General features: G+C 41.2%; 1 protein-coding gene across 6 annotated transcripts in view; it reads right to left on the bottom strand.

Annotated features, from left to right (window-relative positions):
• Positions 1-500: 500 nt before the first annotated feature.
• The window catches only part of dnajc17 (DnaJ (Hsp40) homolog, subfamily C, member 17), a 53,271-nt gene continuing 39,841 nt past the window's right edge, over positions 501-13,930 (bottom strand). Inside the window, exons 13-16 of one of the 6 annotated variants that reach the window (XR_006407300.1) lie at positions 5,826-10,629; positions 5,237-5,397; positions 4,915-5,021; positions 501-4,802 (exon numbers count right to left, since the gene is read on the bottom strand). The gene's annotated coding sequence lies outside the window, so the exon portion shown is untranslated. Of the gene's footprint in view, positions 4,803-4,914; positions 5,398-5,825; positions 10,630-13,930 lie in introns of all 6 variants that reach the window. The other 5 variants (XR_006407301.1, XR_006407302.1, XR_006407298.1 and 2 more) reach the window with 5 other exon arrangements.

Genomic DNA, 13,930 nt, shown 5'->3' with positions numbered 1-13,930 from the left:
TGTTGGGTCTCTGTAAATTAAAGAGTACAGTCTTGACCTGCTCTATGTGAAAAGTGCCCTGAGACAACTTCTGTTGTGATTTGGCACTTTCTAAATAAAACTGACTCAACTTGACATGTATTTTAACACGTGTTGTGGGAAAAAAGGACAGAACACACCGACTTGTCAGGACATGTTGACATCAAGTGGAGGCTGTGTAAACTGAATTGAACTGAAAATAGGTTGCACAGACATTAAAGGGTATTCTAGTGCAAGTGCCCAGACAGGTGCGTGGACAGTGGCCTGTTAGGTGTTTTCCAAGAAAGAAATATGCAATGTGTTTATCTGTTGGTATGACTTGTCATAACCAATCAGAATGTTCTAACAAACAAGCAGATTTGATTGCTGAGTGTATAAAATTTGATTGCTAAGAGTGACATCTTGTTCATTGACAGCTCCTGTAACTGTTGAAGGTTTTTATGCCCACATGCAAGTGTGAGAATAAAACACAGAAAGACGTCTTCTCTGTTGTGAGTCTTTATTACAAAGTGCCACCACAACATACAAGTTCAAGAAGAACGAGCTAATTATTATCTCATGTAGCAAAGTCTAATCACTTACACATCAAATTCAATGAACAAACATACTAGGAGTTAAACATTACTTATTGTACAAACAGTACCAGCTTCAGTTCAAAATAATACTTACAGTACAAAATGTAGAAATGTAGCAACGGAAAATAGATTCAACAACAAATTTAAGTTATGAAAAAAATTGGGCCATGATTGCAGAGGGAAGCATTATCACAGATTGTTTATTTTTCTCACAGTCTAATATTTAGACTTGTGTCGATTTAGCCTATTTAGGAAGCATTAGTAGCTAAATGAGAGTGATACAGTACAGGAGAACTGGAGAGAGAAAGCAAAAGCATTTTCTGTGACTCACCCGTTACATCCTGACCTTACAAGCAAACTCTTGGATTTAACATCTGACACCTGCCACAGCTTAATCGGTGGGGTGAAGATAATGCCATTTGTTCTCTAGAGAATTTATCAAAAGTGGAGGGTTTAAGGAATAGCAGACTCAAAAGAAGAATCGAAAGAAAATGATATCTGAAAATGAGCCAGAAAAAGAGTGATGTATTAGGGGAGCCAGCACTATCCTGAGCAGAGCACATTTCTGGGAATTGTGCGCATTCATGCTGTGATTGGAAATAAGGCAGGCATTTGTTTAGCACAAGGAGTGTTAATTTGTCAGAGTGCTAATTAGATGTAAGTAGACCTTGTTGCTCAGCATGCCAACTATAACATACATGGGAAACGGTACACTCACACTGAGGAAATGACTGCACTGGATTAATGGAATTCCATAAAAGCCAAGAACATTTATCACTGGATGTAGAAATAGCTAAACACAAGAATCTGTGCAGCCAGAACTGTTGATTGAGTAGACAGGGGTTTGTGGAACAGGACAAGGAAGTAACTCACTTGAAAGGGTAAAGGAAAGAGACATTCTTGATGCGTATTCCATTTTGGCAGGTCCTCACCTTGGTAATATGGGAATACTGAACCAGCAGAAGAAATATGCATGGTTTTCAAGAATCTAGCAACAAGGCCAACAAGGATTTTTGTTGGCATTTTCTTCGTATTTGGACCGAAATTCAAAATCCCTTAGATATCGCTCTTAGCCACTACATGCCATCTGATGTGGTCAAATGGCTAGCAATGAAAACATTGTGTGTGATTATCTGACATTACCTTGTGTTGTATGGGGTATTTTGAGGCATAACAAAACAGAACCATATCTTTAGAAAATTACTTTATCTAAAGTCTCACTGATGTGGGAAGGAGAGCAGCAACTCTGCAACACCAATTTTCTGGATAAGCTTGTGACATCTCTTTCAGATAAGTGTTGGGAGGAAACAGATAAAGCTTTCCATGTGGCATGTTCTTTTTCTGGCTCATTCCTTCACCCAGCTGCCAGAGACCTCTGTTTAATGGAGTGGTACAAGGAGAACAAGAGGGAGTAAATGGAGGACCTTCAAGGGAACACTGAAGGAAAATAGTCCTCCCAAATGACCATGATAACTGGGGGACAGAATGTGTACTGATCTGGGCAAGTGGCCAAGCCAAACAGCCCAAGGGGGCAAGGGGGAAGCCAAAGCCAGGAATAGGGGGAGTACACATAAAGTATATATAGGGTGGAAGGGACAAGGCGAGACAAATGCCATTACAGTACAAAAATGAAAAACTGACAAGCCAAGAGTGAACCTGGAAGTTGTAGGAGTGTTTCCTCTGAGGAAGGGATCAGGGTCTGGTTTGCACAGCAATACGGAGCCACCTGTTAAATGGTGCTTAACATGCAGTACAAAAACACAAACACAGTGCACACATGAATGCGCTTGCCTTCATGTGAACACATATTATACACCGCACAGTGCATGCAGTATCTCTACCGCTGCCTTTCCCCTCTTTCTCACATATATACACACACACTCAATGACCTCCTGGGTGCTGTGCTTTCTGCGCAACGGTATGTACTGCCAAGTCACACAGCTTGAGAAGCAGGGAGGTCCAGAAACCCAGAGGGAGATGGTACGTGACAGAGAACAGGCTGTGCATGAATGTGTGTGTGTCAGGTTGAAGGGGCCAAAGTGGATATGTACACTCTTGAAAAAGTCTGTGCGCTTGCAGGAAGGTATAGATACTATATATGATGAGTGGCAGTGTGTTTTGACAATTACGTATGTGCCAAAGTTTGTCTTTGTGGAAGGGAAAGGACAGGAAAGACAGTACAATAAGACAGAGGGCACAACATCTGATATCCATACAGTATGTTCACTTGGCTAAAACCATTTTAAAATCAAGTTTGTGGCTTTATGAAGCCTAAGTAGCTGCCTGTAAAATAAAGAGTGCAACAAGAGGCACACAACATCAGCCCTCTCTGTGTTGGTTTGTGTGTGTGTGACTGGTTGTATGCACACGTGTATACAAACTGTTCTTGGCTCCACCACAGAGTCAGGAGAAGAGAGGAGAGGGCATATGAGCTTCATGCTGCATCGATTTCTCGCTCTAAACTCTGAAAGTGATTTTCTCACCGTATCTTCGAGGAAATGATTCATTAGGCTGTGGCCCAGTTGGGATCACTCTGACATGGAATAAGAAGCAGCCACTCACCCCAGGCTGGTGCATTTGGAGTGTGCACCGAGACGAAAAGGAAGATGGGAAGCAGCCACGAAGGCCATGACGGGAGGGTTTGAAATGGCAGGGATGGATGCAAGCATAGAAATGGGAGGCAGAGCTGGAGGAGAGGAAGGTTGGAATGAAGATGGGAGGGGAAGAGATGGAAGGACAGAGAGGGGGAAAGGGGAGCCTCTGTGGCTTTGAGTCAACGATACAACAGCTCCCAGACAAGCTCGTCTTTCCTGGAACACCACAGGACCACTCAGCACGAAAGAGAATAATGCAATGTACTAATCTTTCTGAGATCAACTTGCACACATATTCGTCAAGAGTTTTACTGTCCTGCCTCAGCACTGCAACATTTGGGAAACTTGTGCCAGCACATTATACTTTATATGAGTGATGGAAGATTAAATCAGAAACTGGACAGAAATGGAACTACTGACTGCAATAAGGTGTCACTTCTTTTATACACTACTTTTTTTCTACCTTGTTTGTTTGTGTCACAGAACTTTTAACTGTTTTTACTTAAAATGTGTGACATGTACAGTGTATGACCAAAACAATTCTTAAACTTGAACAAAAAAGAGCAGATAGGGAGACAGCCATGCCTTCCACCCAATAGAGAGCCCCCTACCGAACCACTCCAGCTGAACCATTGGACCAATATTACATTTTTGGTACAGGAAGGATTTTTGATACAGTATATAATCATGTATTTTAGTATTTTATATATATATATATATATATATATATATATATATATATATATATATATTTGGTAAAGTAGTCTAGCTCGAATGTCAAGGAAGGTGGTAGGTAGGCAGACTCAGCAGAATATGAATATTTATTTACAGTGCCTGTAACTCAGGCAAAATAACAAAAAAAAACACAAGGAAAAATAACTCAGAAAATTAATTCATAGTAAATCAAACAAAAGGCATGTATTTGCGGGAGCACAGCCTCAACTCTCCTTCACAGGAGTAAAAACCCCAACTGACTACATAAGGTGTTCAGTTCACACATAGACCCATTCAGCCAGCACCATAACAAATAAGGGGGGCCTACACAGTGACGTTAATACAAAGAAATCAGATAACATGCTTTGACTCATTTACGTGCTCATTTACATTACTAAATGGCTTAATAAAAAGTAAGTTTTCCTAATACTTAAACAAACAAAAGAAACATTCCTACAAAAAAGAAAACCCCTCCACATGGTTTGGCCCAGTGATGTCACCATGACATCATCAATACCATAAATTCAGGAACTGCCAGGCTGGCCCCTACCAAATAGTAGTCCTACATGGTGGATCTGAACAAAGGAAAACACAATAGCAAGTATGAACAAAGGAACAAACAATTACAAAATTGTAAAACATGCAACATAATAAAAAAAAACTGAAACTAACTTATGGCTGTGTGTTTGCTTTAACCTTTGATGTAAACTGTAATATAACGCTAATACAGACAAGACGTGTGATAGTAAGTGACCCCTTTAAGACAGTCACTCCTCAAAGGAACGAGACAGGAAGTCAGCCACAACATTCTTGTGTCCTGGTCGGTACTGGAATGATTTGGCTGTAGAGACAGATACCACCTGGTAATCCTTGCATTGGAATCTTTCATTCTTTTCATCCCCTGCAATGCACGAGGGTCAGCCTCCAGCACAAATTCGTCACCAATTAAATAATACTTCAAAGTGTCTAGAGCCCATTTCACCGCCAACATTTCTTTCTCAATAGTAGAATACCTCATTTCCCTTGTGAAGAGCTTGCAGTCTGTGTCCTGTACTGGCCTTTGGTCCTCTCCTCCACCCTGCAGCAACACCGCTCCAAGTTCTCCCCCAGAAGCATCTGTCTGCACCGTAAATGGACAGTTGAAATCTGACACTGCAACACAGGCTCATTACACAAACAGTTTTTCAGGTCCACAAAAGCATTATCAAACTCTGGAGTCCATTTGACCTTGTTAAGGCTGGATTTACAGGTCAGGTCGCTAAGAACAGCTGACCTAGCAGAGAAATTGGGAATAAAGCAACGGTACCAACCAGCCAAGCCCAGGAACAATTTTACCTTCCTCTTGGGTGGTTGGAGGATAGGCAGCAAGGGCTTCAATCTTACTCACTTGAGGGTGGATGACCCGACCTTACCCCCAATGATGTATCATAGGTACTCCACCTCTGTCTTGGCGATGTGACATTTGCATGCGTTGATGACCAGTCCAGTTAGAGGATCTGTTGAGGGACATCAGAGAGGTGTTGAATTTGATCCTCCAATGTCACACTGAACACCACAATGTCATCAATGTATAGCACAGTGTAGCTATCAGCTCCTCTCAGTACTTCATCCACCAGCCTCTGAAACATAGCTGGAGCTCCATGCAGACCATAAGCCATTGTTCTGAAATGATTAAGTCCACTAGGGACCCTAAATATTGTTAAGTCTTTAGAAGACTCAGTCAAAGGCACTTGCCAATACCCTTTACAAAGGTCAAGTGTTGTAAGATACTTGGCATTTCCCAAGCGTTCAATCAACCTCTCTACTCTTGGCATTGGGTAGGCATCAAAAGCAGAAACAGCATTCAGTTTAGAGAAATGGATACAAAATCTCTGTTTTGTGTCATCTTTCTTGGGGACCAACACCCCTGGACTACACCACTCACCTCTACATGGCTCATGACCCCCATGGCAAGCATGTCTTCCACCTCCTGCTTCAGTGCAGGCACCAAATTAGCTGGAACTCTGGAGGTGGTGTCCCTAATGGGCTGTTGGTTGGGACAATGGAGCTGTATGTCATGTTGGATGAAGTCTGTGCAACTGGGCTTGGTGCTAAAGAGCTCAACAGACATGATGGCCTCTAGTTCATCCTGCTAGTCTGCTGCAAGCTGACTTAGAACTGGGAGTGACTGCTCTTCACCTGCAGAAGGAAAGAACTGCTCCTGTGGTTCCTCTTCTCCAACCACAATGCAAGCTCACAACTGTAGTGATGATGCAGGTCTGTCACGCCATTCCTTCAACAAGATAACATGAAATACCTGTAACCTGAATTTTGCAATCTGGCAGCCTTGACCTTTCTTAGGGGCAATGCCTCAGGATATCTTGTAGCATAGTCACACACCACTAAAATATACCTGTGACTTGTGCTGTTCCTCTCCAGTGGGCCTACAATATCCATGGAGATGCAGGAGAAAGGGATGTCTATAACTGGCATGATGATAGTGGAGCCCTGTCACCCTTCCTGCTTGTTGCTGTTAACTGGCACTGTGAACATGATTTGCAAAACTGAACTGTGTCAGCAAACTGCTGTGGCTAATGAAAACAAGTTGTCATTCTGGAGAATGTTTTGAGATGACATAAGTGACCTGTCCAAGGTATAGAATGAGCTAGCTGCAAGACTGTGGGCCTCAAGCTCTTCGTAACAACCAAATGGTCTCCCACCATGCTGCGATGATACAGTTGCTCACCCTTTAGGAGAAATACCTCCCTGACTCTCTGTGATCTCAGTTGAGTTAGGGACACACTTTGAAAATAGGGTTGCTAGAGAGAGGTCCTGCTTTTGAAGCTGGGCTATATCACCAAGTATAACCATTAGCTCCTCACATTCTGGCTCTGGAGCTAGCTCAACAATCTTTGTTCCCCTCACTTTATCCTGTCTCCTCTACTGTCTGCTTCTTTGCACAACCCTGGCTGGATCCCTCAACCTCAGGAACTTTACTGCCTGCAAAAAGTAACTCACTCCAGCCTAGATGTGGCTCTGACTGGTGCTCATTGTGTTTAGACCTGGTGACTGCAATCATACCCTCACATGAAACACTGGGATCCTTTCCCTCTACCCTGGCTCAGATCCCTACCTAACGCCACTTGGTAAGGACATTTACTCATTACTCCCACTGACAGTAAATACTGCTGGCCCTCAACTTGAATATTGACACTGGCTATGGGGTAGTCTACATTGTCACTGTGAAAACACCAAACTTAAACTTTACCACTTTTAAGATGAATGGTGTCATGGCTTGGCATAACTACTCCGGGAGCGGAGCACTGAACTTGCGCGCTGTGCATGTAGCAGATGTCCATATAAAGAAATCCATCACGAACTGGCGTCAGCTTGGGCTGAAAGTAGAAAAAACCGTTGGAAACCGAGTGTTCAGAGCAGTTTGAAGCTGCTGCTTTTTGCTCACAGGGATTACTGGTACATACATTTACCTCGTTAATTGACACGTCGGCCACTTTTAAGATGAACATCCGACATTGTGACATTATATATATGCCTGAAAATAAGGAAAAGCATAATACCTCCCCTTTAAGCTTTGATGTAAACTGTAACATAATGCTAAAACAAACCAGACCCAGGAGAGTAGGTGATGCAATGTTACAATAGCAATGGTAAATTATAGCAAAATGAACACATTTAGAAAATAATATGGTGTGATGTATAAGATGAACATGTAAGGGACAAATGGTGCAATATATATATATACATACACCTACCTTCACCTCCTTCTACCTAATCAGATCTTTAGGAACATCTAAGAAAGCAATATCATGGTAATTTTGCATAATTTATTCTAGCAATGGAACTCTTTAAACTCAGTGTGTCCACAGCTGTGTGATGTTAGGCCTTTCAGTGAAGTTTTTGTTGTTGATTTAACACTAAATGGTGTTTCATTGCCCTTTTCTTAGTAGGAGGATAGACACTTTATCTGTCCAGGTTGTCTGGAACACAAGTTCATTTTACAGTCCTGGGAAGCCAAATCAAGGAAAATGTTCCAATAGTCAACTAATTTACTGCTCTTCACCCGAAAGCAAAATTTACAATCCTTATTTATATCCTTACATATGTATATCTCTAAACTCCAGTTCCTGTGAAATGGGGCAGACTTTCTGTGACACCACAACATCCTAAAGTGACCCACCAACATGAGTGCTGATACAAGATAAGGAGGATCTGACTTACTGCTATGAGGAATGCAATGCAGTTTAAACTATGAGAGGAGTATTGAAGATAAACCAGGCTTTTCCCAGAAGCAGATAGACGTGGGGGGAAAGAGTGAGAGTGAAAACGAAGAAGAGAACAAGCAAAGATAAGTAAGGGAGGTCTGGATTATATGTTAAGCCTCATTACTCAACCTCCCACTCAGTTTAATAAAGTGAGAGATAGAGAGAAGGACAGAGAAATAGAGTGAAAATGCAAACAGAAATAGTGCACAGCATGTACTGTAATAGTGTGTGTGTGTATGTGTGTGTGTAGCAGTGTGGGTGTCCATGTCTCCCCTGTGACCTTGTGCTATAGTAGAAGCTTGTAATAAAGCAGCAAATTATGAATTAAATAAGTGTCAGTGAGCTATTGGTCTGGGAACACAGCAACCATGCCCACCACACTACATTTAAGAATGTGACTTTCTGCCCTCAACTTCATCTATCATCTTGTAAAACGATAACAGCCTGCGTGTGTGTGTATGAGCACAAATGTGTGCTTCCAAGAATTTCCACTGAGTTACTCACGACAGTCAGGCCAGTCTTAACATACCTCAAAACCCCGAAAACGTGTTAAATGGTCAGATTCCGGATGCATTCCCTTCAATGAATTCAGACCCGAGATGGTAATTTACTTATTTGTCACAACAACACAATAAAATCACACTAGCAGATGGTAATTTATTGTCTTCCTATGTTGAAGTGGTGTTTTGCAATGATTCTGGTGATAACTTGTTTCATGTACAACTTGTTCTCACTGATATGTCTGAGGTTTGTATCATTGCGTGTACACAATTTGTATGTGTCACCTGTACTTCCAATTGCTCTCAGACAGAAAATCCCGACTCTGATGTGAAGGATGTGGGGCACCAAGCACAGCAAGGGAACCGCATGAGACATATGGCGTTGATCAGAGCCAGTAGTCCTATGACATCACTGTCACATAATTGACTCTCATCGTCCGTCACTCTCTTTCCTCCTTTGTTGTCAGGGCAAGGCAAGGCTGCAGCTATTGAAGTTTTCCTCTTTCACGTGATTATACTGTTGACTGTGGGCTACAATATTAAAGACTGCTATGCATCTGGATATCCTACTCATACAGATCTTTCCCAGCCGGATATTTAGCAGACAGTTGGGCTCTTCCTTTCAAGGATTTGCTGATTTATTAATGGAAAAACATGTAGGGCCTTGAATGGGACAATGTAATGTCTGCTTCTGTAGCTGACGCACGCTCGTTAAGGATTTAATAGTCCTAATAAATCACAAAACACTTCGGCCCTCATACTGGGTTGAGAGTTCTGCATTAGATAGCAAGTAACCATGGCAACAAGTGATCACCAGAAATTGTCAACAGTAAGTAGGTGAGGAGAAATATCTGAATCCTGTCCGCTGATGACATCAAGAGCTACAATAAAGCAGCTGCTATTCAAAATGTCATCATGAGACACATCATGCAGTGTGGTACAGATGCTAAGACATGTTTCAGTGTAAACCAACGAAACCTCTCAGAGCTTCCTCCAGTATGTTGAGGGGCAACAGCCAGGGCAGTTATTGTGCTGTCTTACCGTTATGCATTAAACAAAGTCAAGCTGTCCCTTCGGTCTTGCCAAGTTCATTGCTGTAGTTGTTTCTCTAAGAGCAGCCATTCCTTTTTCAGTGAAGCTGCGGTGATACACTGAGCAGATTACCTCTGCTGGACTTGTTCATAAACAACAACCACATGCTGCAACATATAATAGAAAACATGATAATAACCGCAGGCCTGATGGGAATCATGATGTGACTCCGTCCCTGCGGTATGTATCCATGTTGTCATTCCTCTCTCTCTGTCCAATTATCCATCCTTTTGACTTTTTATCCACCTCCCTGTCCCTACATACAGTACCTTCCAGAAATATTGACATGATGTGAATACTGACAATCATATTAGGTGTTGAACTTTCTGGACTTTTTAAATAACACACCTTTCAAGTAATCAAACTACTATTTTTTGGAAGAATATCATATAATATCTTCAGTCATTGCCTTGAACTTTAACTTCACCTCTACCAATATAAGTCTATTGAACACCAATTAACTAGGTTAATCAAAATTATTACATTTTAAATCTAATAACTATATCAAACCAAAAGCTGACTGTATGTAAAAAGTCATTCTTCAGGAGTGTTTTTAATCGCTAAATTTCAACCTTAGTCATAGTAATGTACTGTTTTTTATCAACCCTCAGTAGTAACAAAATTATAGTGTTTAGCTGCATCATTATTGTCCACTTAGTTTTCTTTGGATTTCACCTCATTTCAGTATAATATATTCAGACAAACGGTCGACTTTAGGGGGGAAATATATGGCAATAAACACTTTTATGATCTGGCAATGAGAGGAAATAAAAGTTAATGAATGAGCTGAAAAGTGGTGGTCAGGCTGGGGTCTTTAAAGAGAGATAGTTCAGATTTTTAGGAAGTCTACCTGATTTCCCAAGGATGGAGAGTCCTTTCAGTCCATCCAAAAACATGGGGAAGAAAGCAGAAAGGAGACTTAATTCTTTATGTCTTCACAAAAAATCTATTTAATTAACCACACTGTGAAATGATATGCACAGGATTTCTACTTTGAGAGGCTCAAATCTAAAAGTGTTCCTGGACCTTTTTAGATGGGCTGAAAGGACTCCTGTTCAAGATCATTTCTGTTAAATAAAGACAGGAACAATTCTGTCTCTTTCTCTTTTTCTCTCTGTAAAGCATCCAGAAGCAACTTAGTCTAAGAAGTGATAATTCGTCCTACGAATGCACATTAGTGCTGTGGTCAGTGGGATGCAAGTTAAGGCAAGGATAAGAGACAGGCAATATATCTGATATATCCAAGCCCTCTTAAATCTCTCCTCTGCGCCTCTGTGTTTATTACGCATCATGTTGTTTCCTGTTACTAATGGTCCAATCGATCCCATTTGTCGTAGCCCATAGGGACATGCTACTCGCACAAAATCAAGCTCTGAGCTGAGGTGATGAGAGAAAAGGTGCAGTGTGTAAGAACGTGTCTTTCCAATTTTCTGATGACATTATTCTTAATCACTGAGAGAAAGTCTCCCTAAACAAATCTCTCCAGTATGCACAACCACTGAAACCGCATCCTGGTGTTTTTCAACAAAATGCTAACGTGGTGACAGCATTTGAAATGTTTCACAGCGTTGTACGTACAGTCATGATGTGTTGTGTAATTCCTAAAACCAGAGGTATCATCTATCAGTGAGCGCAGCATGAAAAAAGTAGGAGGAGAGGTGAGCTAAGGTGAAAAGAAGAAACAAAGGGAGGAGGAGGAAAGGAGAATTTAACTTTGCTAAGGCTGCTGGGTAATATCTGCGGCTTGGAGACATTTTATGTAAGATGCTCGGTGTAATCTGGAAAACAGCAAAGGAGGTCAGAGATGTATCTCCTCGCAGAGTAGGGACTGTGAAGCTCCTCGGAGGGGAACACAGGCAGATGCAGACACACACGCACAAGAATAAACGCACAAGTATGAAAGTCTCAAGAGGAAATACACGGCTCAACAATGCAGCAATTCATCACAATTAAGCAGATGTAAACCTATATGGTGTATAACCCTAACACCCAATCTATCAGAGAGCTGCCTGTTGCCTCTGGTCTCCCACAGTTTAAATCTGTCTCCTGAATATTGGAATATCACTCTGACATACACCTACAGTAAATCATATACTCACACTGCCTGCTGTATAATCCATCCCCGGTTCAGTCCCCACTCAGTGATTTAAAGCGATTGCTTTAGCAGTGAAGCTATCCAGTGCATGTCTTCACCCACACATATTCACAGCAAGTAAATCAGTTATCATAGGAAGCTGGATGTTGTGTGTGGGATGTCTGAGGCAGTAGAAATTATGAGACAGAAAGTTTTTTTTAAGAATGATTGCTTCTAGTTTGATTGCCACATGTTAAATATGTGGTCCTGCATGGAATACAATTAAATATTTCAGTTTTTTCACTTACAAACTTGCATTTCCTTGTAGGGTATGTGAGAAAAGGGAGGGATCATTTTTGTTCTGAGACCCAGATTGGCTTCTAAATCTGCTAGAGGAAAAAAACTTTTAATGATTATATTACAATACATGATTTATTTTGCTATAATTGCAGTAGACATTGCTTTTTATTTTTTAATTTATAAGAGCTCTGCAAAGTAGAGCCAGATAAACAATTCTTATGATGTTCTTTTTATGTGTATAGAGATGCTGAAAAAGGGAACGACTAAATGCATTCACTTATACATGTTGAACTCTTTTTTTTAATTGCAGATGACTATTTTATGATACTAGTAGATCATTTAACGGAAGCCTTCCTGCAACAAGCCATCACACTTAAGCTGAGAAGGTGAAGGCAAAGGCCTCATCAAAAGATCAAACTGTTTCCTGTGGACCCACCAGGGACGCGCTCCACTGTCACCGCAGGTCACAGAAGAGGTGACCTTGGACTCCAATAACCAGCAGCAGATGAGCCAGCGCAGGAAGACACAGCGGGAGTACAGGAAGTGGCTCGGGTAGGAACATGTTTGGAGAGAGTGTTCTTTCGGCAAGAGGGGGGTCTCAGGTTTGTTTTGGGGGGCCTCAGTGACAACCCTGCTGCTTTCCTGTTTTCTTTCCTGAACTAGGTCTCAGGTTAACAGGGACAGATAAAACGCAAAAAAAGACACATTCCTCAGGAACACTCCTTTCTTTGGAAAATGATTCAGATGGAGGGTCATTAATTTTACAGACTACTGAAAGCCAAAATACAAATTCGTCATTTGACAAGTGGTTGTTTTCCAAAGGGGGATGCAATATCAATAGCGACGCACAGTATGTGAAAATTTGTGATCAATGTGAAAGATGTGGTGGATAAATTCAAAAGGCAAGAAACACAAACTGTGGATTTCAATGATTTTGGATGCCAGTAGGTGGCAATCTTCTCAGCAAGGCTCAACAAGCACCTGTGTCCCACTGAATGAAGGGGCTACAGATTACAGGCTCTGGATAATTTCTGGAGGTGGTAATGACACTGTTATGTTGGATCCTTTTAGCAGTAAACAAACAGTCACTATTCAAACTCACAATACAGAATAACAGAGCTGTATCAAGTGTAAGATAAAATATATGATAAAAACTAAAAAAAACTTTAATGTAAATAAAGTTTGTTGGTAAGTATTATTGATTGCAGTACAGGGCATGTCTGAATGACCTGTGGTTTGCTCAGATTCATGTCTGCCTACCATCACAATATCAAGCTGTGATCAGGCTTTAAATTACTCTTCCCACCGAGCGTAACATGCAAAAGCCTAACTGAATGTCCGATGGGCTCTTCTGGCATCAGTGGGACATTACATTCATATTACTGATTTTATCAGAGTCCCCGCCATTGTTGATTGCCTACGGTCTATGTCTTTCATTTCCCTCTGAGTCACAAGGCTGATCCAAAATTATTACTGCTGCACTGAGGAGGAAATTAATAAATCCCTGAGGAGGAAATTAGAGTTCCAGACAGTGTAGGTCCAATGTAATACATGCATGCACATTTATATCCTTTTTTTAGCAGATGCATCACGTAAGCTGAATCCTTGTGGACTTGTGAAGGGGGCAGCATGAGCAAAATTTTGTTGCATAAAGAAAGAATAGAGGTAAAATTCTCATTGCAATTGGCTATTGTTGCCATTTTATAAACTTGAATCTTATAAGCTTAACTAAACAAAACTGGAAAAAACATCTACACTTTCCCAGCGACAGATAATTTACAGTGGGCTTTTGTACTGAAGA

Source organism: Thunnus albacares, chromosome 15 (assembly GCF_914725855.1).
Source record: "Thunnus albacares chromosome 15, fThuAlb1.1, whole genome shotgun sequence".
NCBI classification, from domain to species: domain Eukaryota; kingdom Metazoa; phylum Chordata; class Actinopteri; order Scombriformes; family Scombridae; genus Thunnus; species Thunnus albacares.
Note: the sequence above shows the minus strand (reverse complement) of the source record. Positions and strands in the feature narration are given on the sequence as shown.